General features: G+C 43.9%; 1 protein-coding gene across 1 annotated transcript in view; it reads left to right on the top strand.

Moving 5' to 3' along the window:
• TP63 (tumor protein p63) overlaps positions 1-9,047 on the top strand; it is a 401,462-nt gene extending 392,415 nt beyond the window's left edge. Inside the window, exon 14 of the transcript XR_010086597.1 lies at positions 9,033-9,047. The gene's annotated coding sequence lies outside the window, so the exon portion shown is untranslated. The remainder of the gene's footprint in view (positions 1-9,032) is intronic.
• The last annotated feature ends 3,692 nt before the right edge of the window (positions 9,048-12,739 follow it).

Here is a 12,739-nt window from a genome sequence, read left to right as displayed (position 1 = left end):
TTTTTTCCCAGGGCTGCTTCGTATCCCCAGTCCGGCCCTGTCGTCCAATCTGTATCTCCCGCGGGTGTCGTGGCGGTGTGATTGTATAGGTTGGTGTAGTATTGAAGGAATTCTTGGACTATTGCTTCTGGGTTTTGTTGTTTCTCCGGTCTTAGTTCGGATTGTTGAGATTTTCTTGTTGTCCTGTCTTTTTTTGAGGCAGCGTGCCGCTTTGTTACCCTTTTCGTAGAATCGTTGCTTGGACCACACGCTGCTGACAGTTGTTTGATGAGTTCTCGTGTTGTCTTGAGCTGTGCAAGAAGCGAATAGGACGGGTTTTGTTTGTGAAGGGTTTCGAGCCTTGTGAGGTCGGTCAAGGCGTCCGTAAGTTTCCGGAGTCGTTGCTTTTTGAGGGCCGTGGCTATCGCTATAAGATTTCCTCTAATCGTTACTTTATGAGCTGCCCAGACCGTTGGTGGCGCCACGTCGTCAGTGGTGTTGAGGTCGAAGTAGGTTTGGAGTTTCTCAGTCACCATGTGGACCGTAGCCGCATCTTTGAGTATCCATGGAGTGAGTTTTCATCGCCAAGGTCGTGCCAGTAGGGGGGTCTGTACCATCAGTGCCACTTCGGCGTGGTCGGACCACACAATGTTTCCTATATGCATGTGGGTGGTCCAAGGTTGGACTGCCGGGGAGATAAGAAAGCTGTCGATTCGGGAGTAAGACATGTGTGTGTGGGAGTAGAAGGTGAAATCAACCGACGACGGGTGCTGGATCCTCCAGGCGTCTAGTAGGGGTGTGTCGGTTAGGAAGTCCGCATATAGTTTGTCGTTTCTAGTTGGGACCGGTGTACTGCTGGTGTGTGTTCTGCGGTCCGTGGCAGGCGTTTAAGTCGCCGCCTACGATTAGGTGTTTGGCTGAGAGGCTCATGAGGTGGGTCTTGAATGTGTTCCAGAATGAGGCATCCGGGGTGGTGGGAGCGTATAGTGAGCATATGGTTAGTTAAGTTGTTCCCGCATGTCCTGTGAGGAAGAGGAATCTCCCTGAGGGGTCTTTGCGGGTTTGTATGTCCTCTAATGGACAGGAGTTTCGCAGCAATATTGCAACCCCCTTTGTTTTTGCTTCCGGCGAGTTGGCCAGGTAATACCTTCTAACGTGTCGGTTGACTAGTGGGAATTGTTTGTGGTCGGTGAAGTGGGTTTCCTGAATCAGAATGATATCCGCTCCCGTGTGGTTGGCCCAGCACAGTATCCCGTGTCTTTTCCCTGGCGAGTTAAGTCCCTTGACGTTGAGGGAGGTGAGGCGGATTTGGAGGTTCTTTGACGCCATGTTATCTTTGAAGGGTGGTCCTGGTCGAGCGGTGAGGTACGGGGCGGTGTGTAGCGTGGCGTCCCTTCCAGGCATGGTGGCTTCGGGTGGGCAGTCGGTTCGGTGTGGGATCGGCGGGGAGAGTGGGGGCGGGAGAGAGGGGGGGCGGTAGGGTCCTGCCCACGCGGGCTGACGTCTGAAGGACTGGGCTTATCATGGCCAGTCATTGGTTAGGTGGGGGTCTCGATTAACTGACCCAAGGTCCTTGGGAGAGTCGAGGCCGGTGGGGTAGGGTGTGCACAAGTGTTGGCAGGTTCCGTCTGTGACCTGCCCATGAACATGTTGATTTGGCTGAGCCCGGGTATTGGGTTTTGGGATAGGGGAGCTGGGTCTTGGGCGGGGGTTCTCGTATGTGCGGTCTGTTATGTGACGTGGGAGTGTGCTCGTGTACGTGTAGCTAGTGTATAGGAGAGATCCCATTGTGCGAGTTCTGGGTGCTGCTCTTCTGGCTTGTTGATGTGAGCGTGTGTTATGTGATGTTGAGCGTGTGAGTGCCGGGTGTGTGTGTACCTATGCGGGGGGTGTTTTTGTGTGCCAATGGTACGAGGTCTGCTACGTTGCTGCCCAACCTTCAAGTGAGGTGTGCCACGCTGGGGCAGCGGGGGGACAACCCCGCGTCATTAGAGTTATGTAAGGTGGTCCTGTTTATATTGTGTTGACCGCGCTGTAGTATTTGTGATGGTTAGGTGTGGCGTGTTGACATCTTGAAGCAAGGTGTAGTGTGGGTGTGGTCAGTCCCTGGTAATAGAGTTGTCGCAGTTCTCCCTCCCCCTAAGGGGGGTTGCGGCCTAGTAGGGTGTGGTTACACCTCTCTATTCGGGATTCTGTGTGTGTGCTTCGGCCTCTGGCTGAATACGTTTTCAATAACCTGTATATAACATGCTTACATTTACATTTCAACAATATAACACATTAATTCGCTGGTAGCAAAAGATAAAGCATCGAAGCAGAAGAGGAGGAAAGAGAACAGTGATTTTAGCAGGTGCTTCTGGTCTTGTGTATATATTGCTAAGCGTCCCACGCCCCCGGCGACCCACAGCCCCCCCCCCAAAAAAGGGTTAAGCCGTCTCGTCTTTATCCTATGTGCAGTTCGTTGTCGGAACAGCCTGTTAGGGGTCAGTTGGTGTTTGAGTGGTAAGTGGGAGGCCCGTGTGCCACCAGGGCAGCGTCTCCTATTGTTTACGCTATCCTACCCTGGCTTGTGTAGTCGCAAGCTGCTCATGTGGTGATGGTGTTTGTCCCCTGTCCACAGCTCTTATATGTGGCCTGTCCATGGCTCTGTATTCCGTCGGGTGTATGTGGGGCTGGGGTGGCTAAGTTGTCAGTCTTTCATCGTCCGTTGGGTATCGTCGGTGAGTCAGGGCGTGGGATGGTCACAGGTTGGGGTCGGAGTTAGGTCCCTAGCGTATGTGGTGTGGGATGCGGGGCGTCCCGTGGGCCTGTGTTGCCCGACCCTCTTGTAATGGGGAGGTGTTGGAATGGGCTGGTTGTTCCCCAGTGACCCCGTCTCTCCTGATAGTCACCCCCCCTCTCTCTCCCTCCTCGGTATTCCTTCCCTTCTCCCCCCCCGTGCTTTGAGGTCTGGACCTGTGGTCTGGCTTGGGATTGGGTGACTGCGGGCGATAAGCGCTTCACAGGATGCTTATGGGGGTTATGTGTGTGCTGCCCCGTATGTAGTATACTTGCTGCGTGCAGCCCAATGTCCAAGACTCAGAGTCCCATTCCTGGTTCTCGACGTCAAGCTCCTGTGGTGGGCGTTGACCAGGAGAGGGGTTCTGAAACGGGGTGTGTTGCGGTCCGTGAGCAGTCCTGTGGTTTCTGGGGGGTCTTGCCGAGTGGAGATGCTGTGCCGGTCGCCGTTGGTTTCCCTCTCGTGGTCTTAGCTGTCGGTGTATCGGGGGGGTCGTTACAGGGCATGGTACTTAGTGCGGGAAACTCTGCTGTGACTTGCTTTGACTTGGGCTGGATGGTATTGGTGTGTTGCCCGGTAAAGTGGCTGAGCTATGTTTGCAGCTCTCTGCTGTTCCTGCTGGGGTGTAGGCCAGTCTCTGGGGTTGTATAAGCGGGCTCGCTGTATTCTGTCTGTTCTGTTGTGTCCCTCTCCCTGGTCTTCTCTGTCCGGAGTCGGGAGTACTTGTTGTGGCTGAAGTGGTTTTGCTGGAGAGAACTTCCCGGAGAGTGGGGGTCATGTTGTGCTTGTAACTGCATTGTCGTGTGCCTCTGGCTTGTGATCGCTCAGGCGGTGCGGTGAGGGGTTGGTTCATTCGGTGTAGGTTGAGGATGTCTGGCAGGGGTGTCGGGGTCTGGAGTCGGGTAGCTGTTCCTGTGTCACTGTCCCCCCATCTCCTCACTTCTACTGCCGTGCTGCGTCTGCGGTTTGCGGTGCCGTATTACGTTGTTGGCGGTCACCGTTTTTGGCGGGCAGGTTGTTGCGTGGCGGCAGTCGCGGTGGGGGGTCAGCATCGGAGTGAAGCATCTCTGGGATCTGTGGTAAGCCCAGCTGAGTCAGAAGTGCAGGGACTTCGTCGGGCCTTGTGAGGGAGTGGAATCTGACATCTTTGCGGATGATCATTATGAATGGGTGGCCCCATGCATATCGGAGGCCAAGGTGGCTAAGGTGTTGTGTAAGTGGCCGTAGTTCTCTCCATCATTTCAGGGTAGTTGGTGCCAGATCTTGGAATAGTTGGACTGGCACTCCTTCTAGGTCAATGGGGGTGTCCCTGGCAGCTCGCATAATTTGCTCCTTTATATGGTAAAAGTGGAGCCGTACCACAACGTCCCTAGGAGTGGCGGTATTGGTGCTTGGGGCTCTCAGTGCCCGATGTGCCCGGTCCATCAGTAGATCGGCTGCTGTGGCCTCCGGTAGGAGGTTTTGGAATACCTCTGTAAGGGTGTCAGTGAGGAGGTCAGTTGATATCGATTCTGGGACGCCCCTTACCCTGATGTTGTTCCTCTGTGTTCTATCATTGAAGTCTTCATTGGTTTCTTCGAGGGAGCGTAATTGATCACGTAGGTGTTGTATTTCATTGCCGTGGGCTTGAATTCTTTCGTCTGTATCCACCATTTTGGCCTCTGCGGCCTGTGGGCGGGCTGAGAGGTCTGCCATGCCTTCTAGTATGGGGCATAGTTGTTTGTCAAGTTCTTCTGCCACGGATTTTTTAAAATCTGCCAGGAATCCCCTCATGTCCCTCCTGGTCAGTGGTGCCTCCGTTCTCTCGGAGTGTGCCTGTCTGCTCATTTCAGAGTCTGAATCCATCAGTGGGGGTTCCAAAGATGGCGCCCGTTGTTGTTCAGGCTTCTGCCTGAAGATCGGAGCAACGGAGTAATTTCGGGCTTTCTTCCCTCCGCCCATGGGGAAGGTGCGTGTGGGTGCCGGGGGGGATAGCGAGGGGTATTCTCGGGGGGTTTGGGTGCTCAGGTGCTGTGGATGGCTTGTAATTTAGGCTAGGCCTCGGCGGAGCTCGGGAGTTATGCGACCATTCACTTTTGGGGTTAAGCTCCGCCTCCATCCCTTGCCTGTCTTGTTTGCTTTTCTGATTATTACCGTTAATCCGACTCTGGCTAGTTCTCGTTTTTGGTGTCTCTCCGTTACCCTGACCTCGGCTCGTGTATTTTGATGGTTCTTTGGTGAACAGGGCCTTAATTCTCTTACCCTCTGCTCTGGTGTATCTGCTCAGTCTAGTTGCAAGTGCTGTCAGCCTTTGCTTATCTGTTTCTAGTGCCCCTGGTATGGGATCTCCTTGATTTCCTCAGTAGTCAGGATCTGTCCTTTATTTCCACCTCTTAAGTTGATTCATCCATGGTTCCCACATATGTATCATGTAGCCCCTCTTATTGGGTCTGCTGTTTTAGTAGCAGTCAAGCAGATCTAGGCACCAATTCCAGGAAAGTTTGTTCCAGTAGCCTACTTGTCATCAGATTGCCAAATGTATTTACATGATATGGTCGTATGGTGGAACTGAATATATGTTTTTTGAGATAGACGACTTTAAGTAGCCTTGTAAAATGTAAAACTGTATTTTTGTGTGCGCTGTTCTTTAATCTGTATTTTGTATAAATTTTGGTATTTACAGCAGCACCACTGCTGAGAAATGCACGTTCCTTGTTGGTTGAGCAGCCCGCACCTTGGAGGTGACCACAGGAAAGTATACATTCGATGAGATTTTGAATAGCAATGTCACTTTAACAATATGTATCTGTCACTGTCACCTTACTTATTTAGTTATGGCACTTTATTTTTTTTTTTATTGGTTTTTGATCACATTATTGTGTATGACATATATTTTCAATGCTCTCACAATTGATTAATTGAATGTACATTAGTTTATAATTTTAATTTAGCAGTGGCACTTGTTAAGTTTATGTTTGTCTCCTTTGTGAAAATTAGTGTAGTACCCACCGATATTAGGGTATTAGTGGTTGGCTTAACACAATATGGCCATATGGTGGAACTAAGCTTTTTTCTGTGCAGTGGAAATTAAAATATTTATATATCTTTGTATTTTTTATGAAATATGCTGTAAATCCTGGGCCAATTCAATTTACAAACATTGCGAGCCGATTTCACTTTTTGTTGCAAAAACTGACCTAGTTTACAGCTGTTTTTTATTTCAATTTTATTATCGGCAAAGGAACGTAATAAAATTAAATTACATCATTTTTTTGGCAACTGGTATACAAACACAACAATACAAACTCTTTCTTGTTAAAGAATATTTATTTTACCTTGGCTTATGGATGTTAACTCTTAACTCTGAAATCAGCAGAAGGTTTGGGGAAACTGAATTATTAAATGTATTTGGCCCTTATCTTACGGGAATGAAGTGTAATATGTTCCACTACCTATATACTCATGATGTTGTGGAGTACAACTCTTTTGATGCTTTGCTGGCATTATAGCTGTAAGAGCATTATGGGAGATGTAGTCCACAATACCTGGAGAGGAGTGTCTACCTCTGCTCTAGTTTATCCTCTAATTGGTTCTAATTTTACACTATGGATGTAGGAACTGGCACTAAATATCTGAAAATATTTATGGAATCATTTAAATAAATAGGCTTTTTCTAAATCTCTTTTAAAAATAATTAATGGTCCACTCAACATCTTGAATACAAAAAAAATATAAACAATTTATTTTTTATAATACATTCTTTCAATATGGATATATCTAAGAACAACTTGCAAATGGTGCAGATCTCTTATCCAAAGCCTTTACAAGCCCTCCCCTTCTTCTGCAGCCCAGGCTTTTGTCTATCTAATCAAAGCCTTCCCAATACAACTCAATCAGAAAATGTGGAATACAAAAGCGAAGGTATGGCACTTTTTTGTGTGGAAAAAAAAGAACAATTTAATAGATGCAGCAACAACCTTATATAGGGCAAAAACCTAATAAAACATCCACTATATTAATACATGTAAAATTAAGGTGCGCTACGACTTTAAAGACACTATAAAGTATAAACATTTAATATAGTGAGCAAAACTAATTATATACATTGATTAATACATTTATCTTAATAGCAAACAAAATTTTAAAAAAGTGCAAATGACCATGTATATTAGTTGTATTTTGATGGGGTGTTTTTCTCTCCCTGGTTATGTTTTGTCACAGCTGGTGGGATTCCTGGACAGCGCACCTGAAATTTCTGTTGGACAAACCACCCAAAGGCTGACAGGTTGTGTTGTAAATTGTTACAAATAAAACGGTATTTGAAAAGCATGTTATGGTCAGTGGTCATGAAGAGAGAAAGGGGTGGCTTGGATGGCACTGCTCAGAACTATGCAGCTCCTTAATTAAGGTGGAATACATGAGGAGCTTTGCAAAGATAATGTCCAAATGAGTAGAAAATCTGCTAGACAAAAAAGTCAAATTATTCATAGTATACATATATATATATATATATATATATATATATATATATATATATATATAAACATATTAAAACTTATAAGATTATATAAAAATAATATATAAGATATTGGTGTAATATAAAATATTGAAATATTAAAAATAAACAACAAGCACCTAATAAGGAAACAGAATAAACAATAAAAAAAAATATAGATTGCAAGTTAAAATAATTCAAAAAGCAGTGTATCAAAAATAGTTCAAGAAAAAGTATTTGCAAAGCAGATGCTCTGGGCAATTGCTACCTTTTAAAAAGAGGTAACAGGACCAGTTGCCTGATTGATAGGGGGTGTAACAAGGCTAATCTATAAAAGGGCCAATTTCTATTGAAATCCTTACTTTTTTTTTTAAATTTAAAAACCTGAACACATTATACACGCATAGTGCCCCTTTAAATGAAATTGTAAAGGGACACTAAAGTCACCAAAACAACTTGAGCTTAATGAAGCAGGTTTTGTGTATAAATCATGCCTCTGATTTTTCACTGCAAATTCATTTCCATTTAGGCATTTAATTTGTTTCTCTTCATGCAGTGATAACCACACCTCTTCTGGCTGTGACTCACATGGCCTGCATAAAAAACTAAATTGCTTCATTTGCAATCAAATGTAACTTAAAGGACCACTATAGTGCCAGGAAAACATACTTGTTTTCCTGGCACTATAGTGCACTGAGGGTGCCCCCACCCTCAGGGTCCCCCTCCCGCCGGGCTGGATAGAGAGAAGGGGTTAAACTTACCTCTTTCTCCAGCACCGGGCGGGGAGCTCTCCTCCTCCTCTCCTCCTCCTCTCCTCCTCCTCGGCTGAATGCGCATGTGCGGCAAGAGCAGCGCGCGCATTCAGCCAGTCTCATAGGAAAGCATTTACAATGCTTTCCTATGGACGCTGGCGTCTTATCACTGTGCTTTTCACAGTGAGAAGCACGCAAGCGTCTCTAGCGGCTGTCAACGAGACAGCCACTAGAGGCTGGATTAACCCAAATATAAACATAGCAGTTTATAGAAAAAAGGGTTAACCCTAGATGGACTAGGCACCCAGACCACTTCATTAAGCTGAAGTGGTCTGGGTGCCTATAGTGGTCCTTTAATTTAAAAGTTTTTGTCTCCTGCTCTGTAAATTGAACTTTTATCATACACAGGAGGCTCCTGCAGGGTCTAGCAAGTTATTAATTTAGCAGGAGATAATACATTTTAAATTAAACATTATTTGCAATAAAGGAAGTGTAAATATTAGATTACTCGTTACAGGAAGTGTTTAGGAAGGATGAGTAAGTCACATGCAGGGAGGTGTGACTAGGACTGCATAAACAAAGTGATTTACCTCATAAATGTCAGTGAATTGAGCAGCGAGATTGCAGGGTCATGAACTATACACTAAAATTGCTTCATTAAGCTAAAGTTGTCATGGTGATTACAGTGTTAATGTAATTTATCATCTGCCATTGCCAAATTAAAGTGGTTTCCTCCCCAAGCTGCGTAGTTATATATTAAGTGAAATAATGGTAATAAACACACCAATGGAACAGAAACATGCCAGAGCGGATATGCTTTCATTTTAAATGACTTCAGCATATAGTGGGATTTATTTTTTCAATGAAAATTTTCTTTTGACACTGTCCATATATTATCCGCGCTCTCAAACAAGCAAGAGGTTGTATGACTGCCAATGCATTAAAATGTCTAATTTAAACTAAATGTAGGCTTCTAAAAAATAGCAACTGAACCTGTAGGCAGATTTAGGTCCAAGTTAAATATAATCCCGATAGGCTGAATTAGCAGCCATTTATATCAAGGTATTGAAGAACGTTTTATCTCTATGTGAAATATGTTAATGATACACATCAAATGTTTGAAAAACAGCTACATGCCCAATATACCTTAGACTTTTGAACATGCTTTTCTACATAAATTCACAGCAAATAGTGCTGCTCCCACTCATTACGAAAAGAGCAAGAAAAAACTTGTATACAGTCGACAAGTACCAACATAGAACAGAGGTCATGCCAGCCTCTTAGGAAAATCATTAGGCTTATACCCACTTCGACTACATAGAGCACAACTTTACAAACCCGATTTCTACTGGAGGTTTTGGGTCTGAGAAATCATTGCTGTGACTCTGGGAAAGTGTAGAATACTACAGTTGATTAGATGAAGCAAATTGTCACATTACAAATATCCAACTAGTCTATTATTGCAGCCACTGGTTGCATACTGAATAGGGGGAAGGAGTTTTGCTGAGCAACTGACCACATAAAACCTAGAGAGGAAGGGACAGATCCTGATTAATATTGTACTAACAAAAATGAGGCCTCATAACACTTAAAGAAACACTGCAGTCACCCAGACCATTTCAGCTCATTGAAGTGGTCTTGGTACAGTGTCGCTATTCTACAAAGTCCTGCAATGTAAATCATTGCAGTTTTAGAGAAACTGCAATGATTACTTGGCAGGGCTAAGACTGCCTCTAGTGGCTGTCAATCAGATAGCCACTAGAGGCATTTCCTGGATCCTAATGGACTCAAGGTCACCTAAATGATGCTGGATGTCTTCACGCTCTACAAGAGGACATACAAAATAAAATCCTTAAAATCCTCATAGGAAAACATTGCCTCACTACTTTCCTATGGGGAGGGCCTAATGTTCTTGCAGTGTCTGCTCTGGAGTCGGATGAGTAAATAAAGGGTTAGTAAATAAAGTTTTTTTTTAACACTATAGTATCCCTTTAATATTTTAAACCTTCTGTGTATTTGAATGATTTATGTCAAGTGGTAGCATTTGCAGACACATTTGTATAAACTCTAGGAATCATTTGGCTGATTAATTTGAGGCCATGACGTCTAGTTTCTAGTTTTATCAATTTAATTATTTATTGACAGAAGAAAATAATTGTGAAACATTAAGTTCAAATTCAGATTAAATACCCAACAGACAGATAAAGTGCCTTTGCATTGTCAATAGAGCAATAAGTGCAAAAATAACTATCCTGAAGTTATACCTTCGAGCAGAATACCTGATCTATGACATACAGGAAAATTGTTCTGCTACTGCTCAAAGCATATTTACCTTGGGGATTGAATACATATTATGAAGATATATTGTTTTTAACTGTATAATATAACAAGCAAAATCACAGTGAGCTTTGTTACTCGGGAGATATTTATCAGGTATGACACAAATTACGGTATGTCAAATCTATTGTGTTATTTTTATCAACTAGAAGGTAAGTTAGTATTATTCAAACGTTTTTATGTATATTGGTATACGACCAATTTCAAGTAAAAAAAGAGAAAACATAGCTCATGTTATCTTGTATTTCAGATTTGATCACAATGTCAAAATTAAACATTTAAAACCAAATTGTACACTAAAAAAGGTTGTGTATATCACTACAATGGTTGACTGCCCATTTGTCTAAATGTCATGAAAATGGTTGGAAAAACTGTAACGGCATGATTTCTTTGACATCACTAAAGATTCTCAAGATCAACGGAATTGCCTAAAGCCAAGTTCAATTACACTTTAGCATGGTTTATGAAAATGTAGACACACCAAATATATCACGAAGTTCAATTAGACTTCAAAGAAGACATTTCTCGTAAATTCCACATGAATAAAGTAACAGGACCATTATTAATGTTTTGATCTGTTGTGCCCATATTACCACATCAGTCATGTATATGTCTCAATATATATCTCTATACCAATAAAATGTATGAGTTCAATCATTTTTTATTTGCAATTATATTTCTAGCCAACATAAATTAATTTTGTGTGTTTATGCTTGATGACGTCCTAGATCATGCAATGGATTTGAACTAATGGAATAGCCATATTAGTTTATAGGTGGCTAACTGAGATTAATTTTATATTAAAACAACTGAAGCATCATATGTTTCCTACATTTGGTTAGAGGATGAATTCGGCTATATGTGATGAAAGGTATTTTGTATAATCATATACAAAAAAATCTAGTTTTTTTATTTTTATTTATAAGATCTGGTTGTAAAGCACATTTTTAGTGTTTCCATAAATACAAGAAGGCCTATAATTATGTACACAGACTGGCATTTTCTTTTATGTTTTTATTCTGTTATATAAATGTCAACTTTTTTTAAAAATCACGCTGGAAAAATGTTTATTTTGTAAAATGCTAAAAATCTTGCTGCTTATCTTATCCAAGAAGTAAAAGGACAAACATGGCAAGCTGATAATTTTTTCCCCCTGATTTTTTTTTTTTATATGACCGGCAAACAATAAGACGCAATAAAAACAAAAAGGTTGAAAATGCTTCTGAAGTGAAAAGTCAACTGATGGCAAATGAAGAAAATGCAGAGACAGGTCTGCCCTTAGGGAGGTGTGGACCTTTGTCCTCCTGACCCCATGCCTCTTGGAGCCCTTGTATTCAAAGGAACAACTGCTTTAAATGTTATTTTTTCCCTTCTGCAAGCTTATGTCTTGAATAATTGCATTGCAGAGCTGTGAATCACTGGAACATGAACAGTAAGTGGTTACCATGTTCCTGTGAACTCTTCTCACACTGTTGTGGCCAGGGCCAGATGTCCATATCAGGTGCCTGTAGGCACAGACTATAAATAAATGGCAGATAAAGTGAGTTGCAAACATTTCTTAACTGTACACTGCAGGCATAGAAATATCTACAAACATACATTGGTACTGGATAACTGCATATTTATTTATAAAATATTTTACCAGGAAGGGTACATTGAGATTTCTCTCATTTTCAAGTATGTTCTGTCACAAAACATTGCATTGTTACAATAGGATACAATCATAGGCGTGCGCACGGGGTGTGCCGGGTGTGCCTGGGCACACCCTAATCCCCGCGGCACGCCTATGTATTGAGACCGGCAGGGGAGATCTCAGGATCCCCCCTGCCGGCTCATGCAGAGCGGCGCTATCCGAGCGCCGGCTCTGCTCTCAGCCTCCCCTCCCCGGCTCACATGCAGGGAGGGAGGCAGGAGAGGACTGGCGGAGCTATTGCCAGCAGCTCCGCCGGGTTCCTCTCGCGAGATCTGAGCGTTGCCGCGGCAACGCTCAGATCTCGCGTGAGTGAACTCTAGCCCTGCGGGGCTAGAGTTCACTCTCCTCTGGACCACCAGGGAAGGATGGCGGCAGCAGCAGCAGGATCCCCCCTCCCAGGCATAAGGTAAGAAGGGAGGGGGGATAACTGATCTGCCTCCACCTCCACTGGACCACCAGGGACAAGGAACAAGAATCCCCCCTCCCCACATAAAGTAAGAAGGGAGGGGGGATATTAAATAATGTACCCCCACCTCCACCCCCCCACAATCACCCACACACATACACAGCACACACATACCCAGCACACACACACACATACACAGCACCCACAGACATACACAGCACCCACACACATACACAGCACACCCACAGACATACACAGCACCCACACACATACACAGCACACCCACAGACATACACAGCACACCCACAGACATACACAG

This window comes from Pelobates fuscus, chromosome 2 (assembly GCF_036172605.1).
Source record: "Pelobates fuscus isolate aPelFus1 chromosome 2, aPelFus1.pri, whole genome shotgun sequence".
NCBI classification, from domain to species: domain Eukaryota; kingdom Metazoa; phylum Chordata; class Amphibia; order Anura; family Pelobatidae; genus Pelobates; species Pelobates fuscus.
Note: the sequence above shows the minus strand (reverse complement) of the source record. Positions and strands in the feature narration are given on the sequence as shown.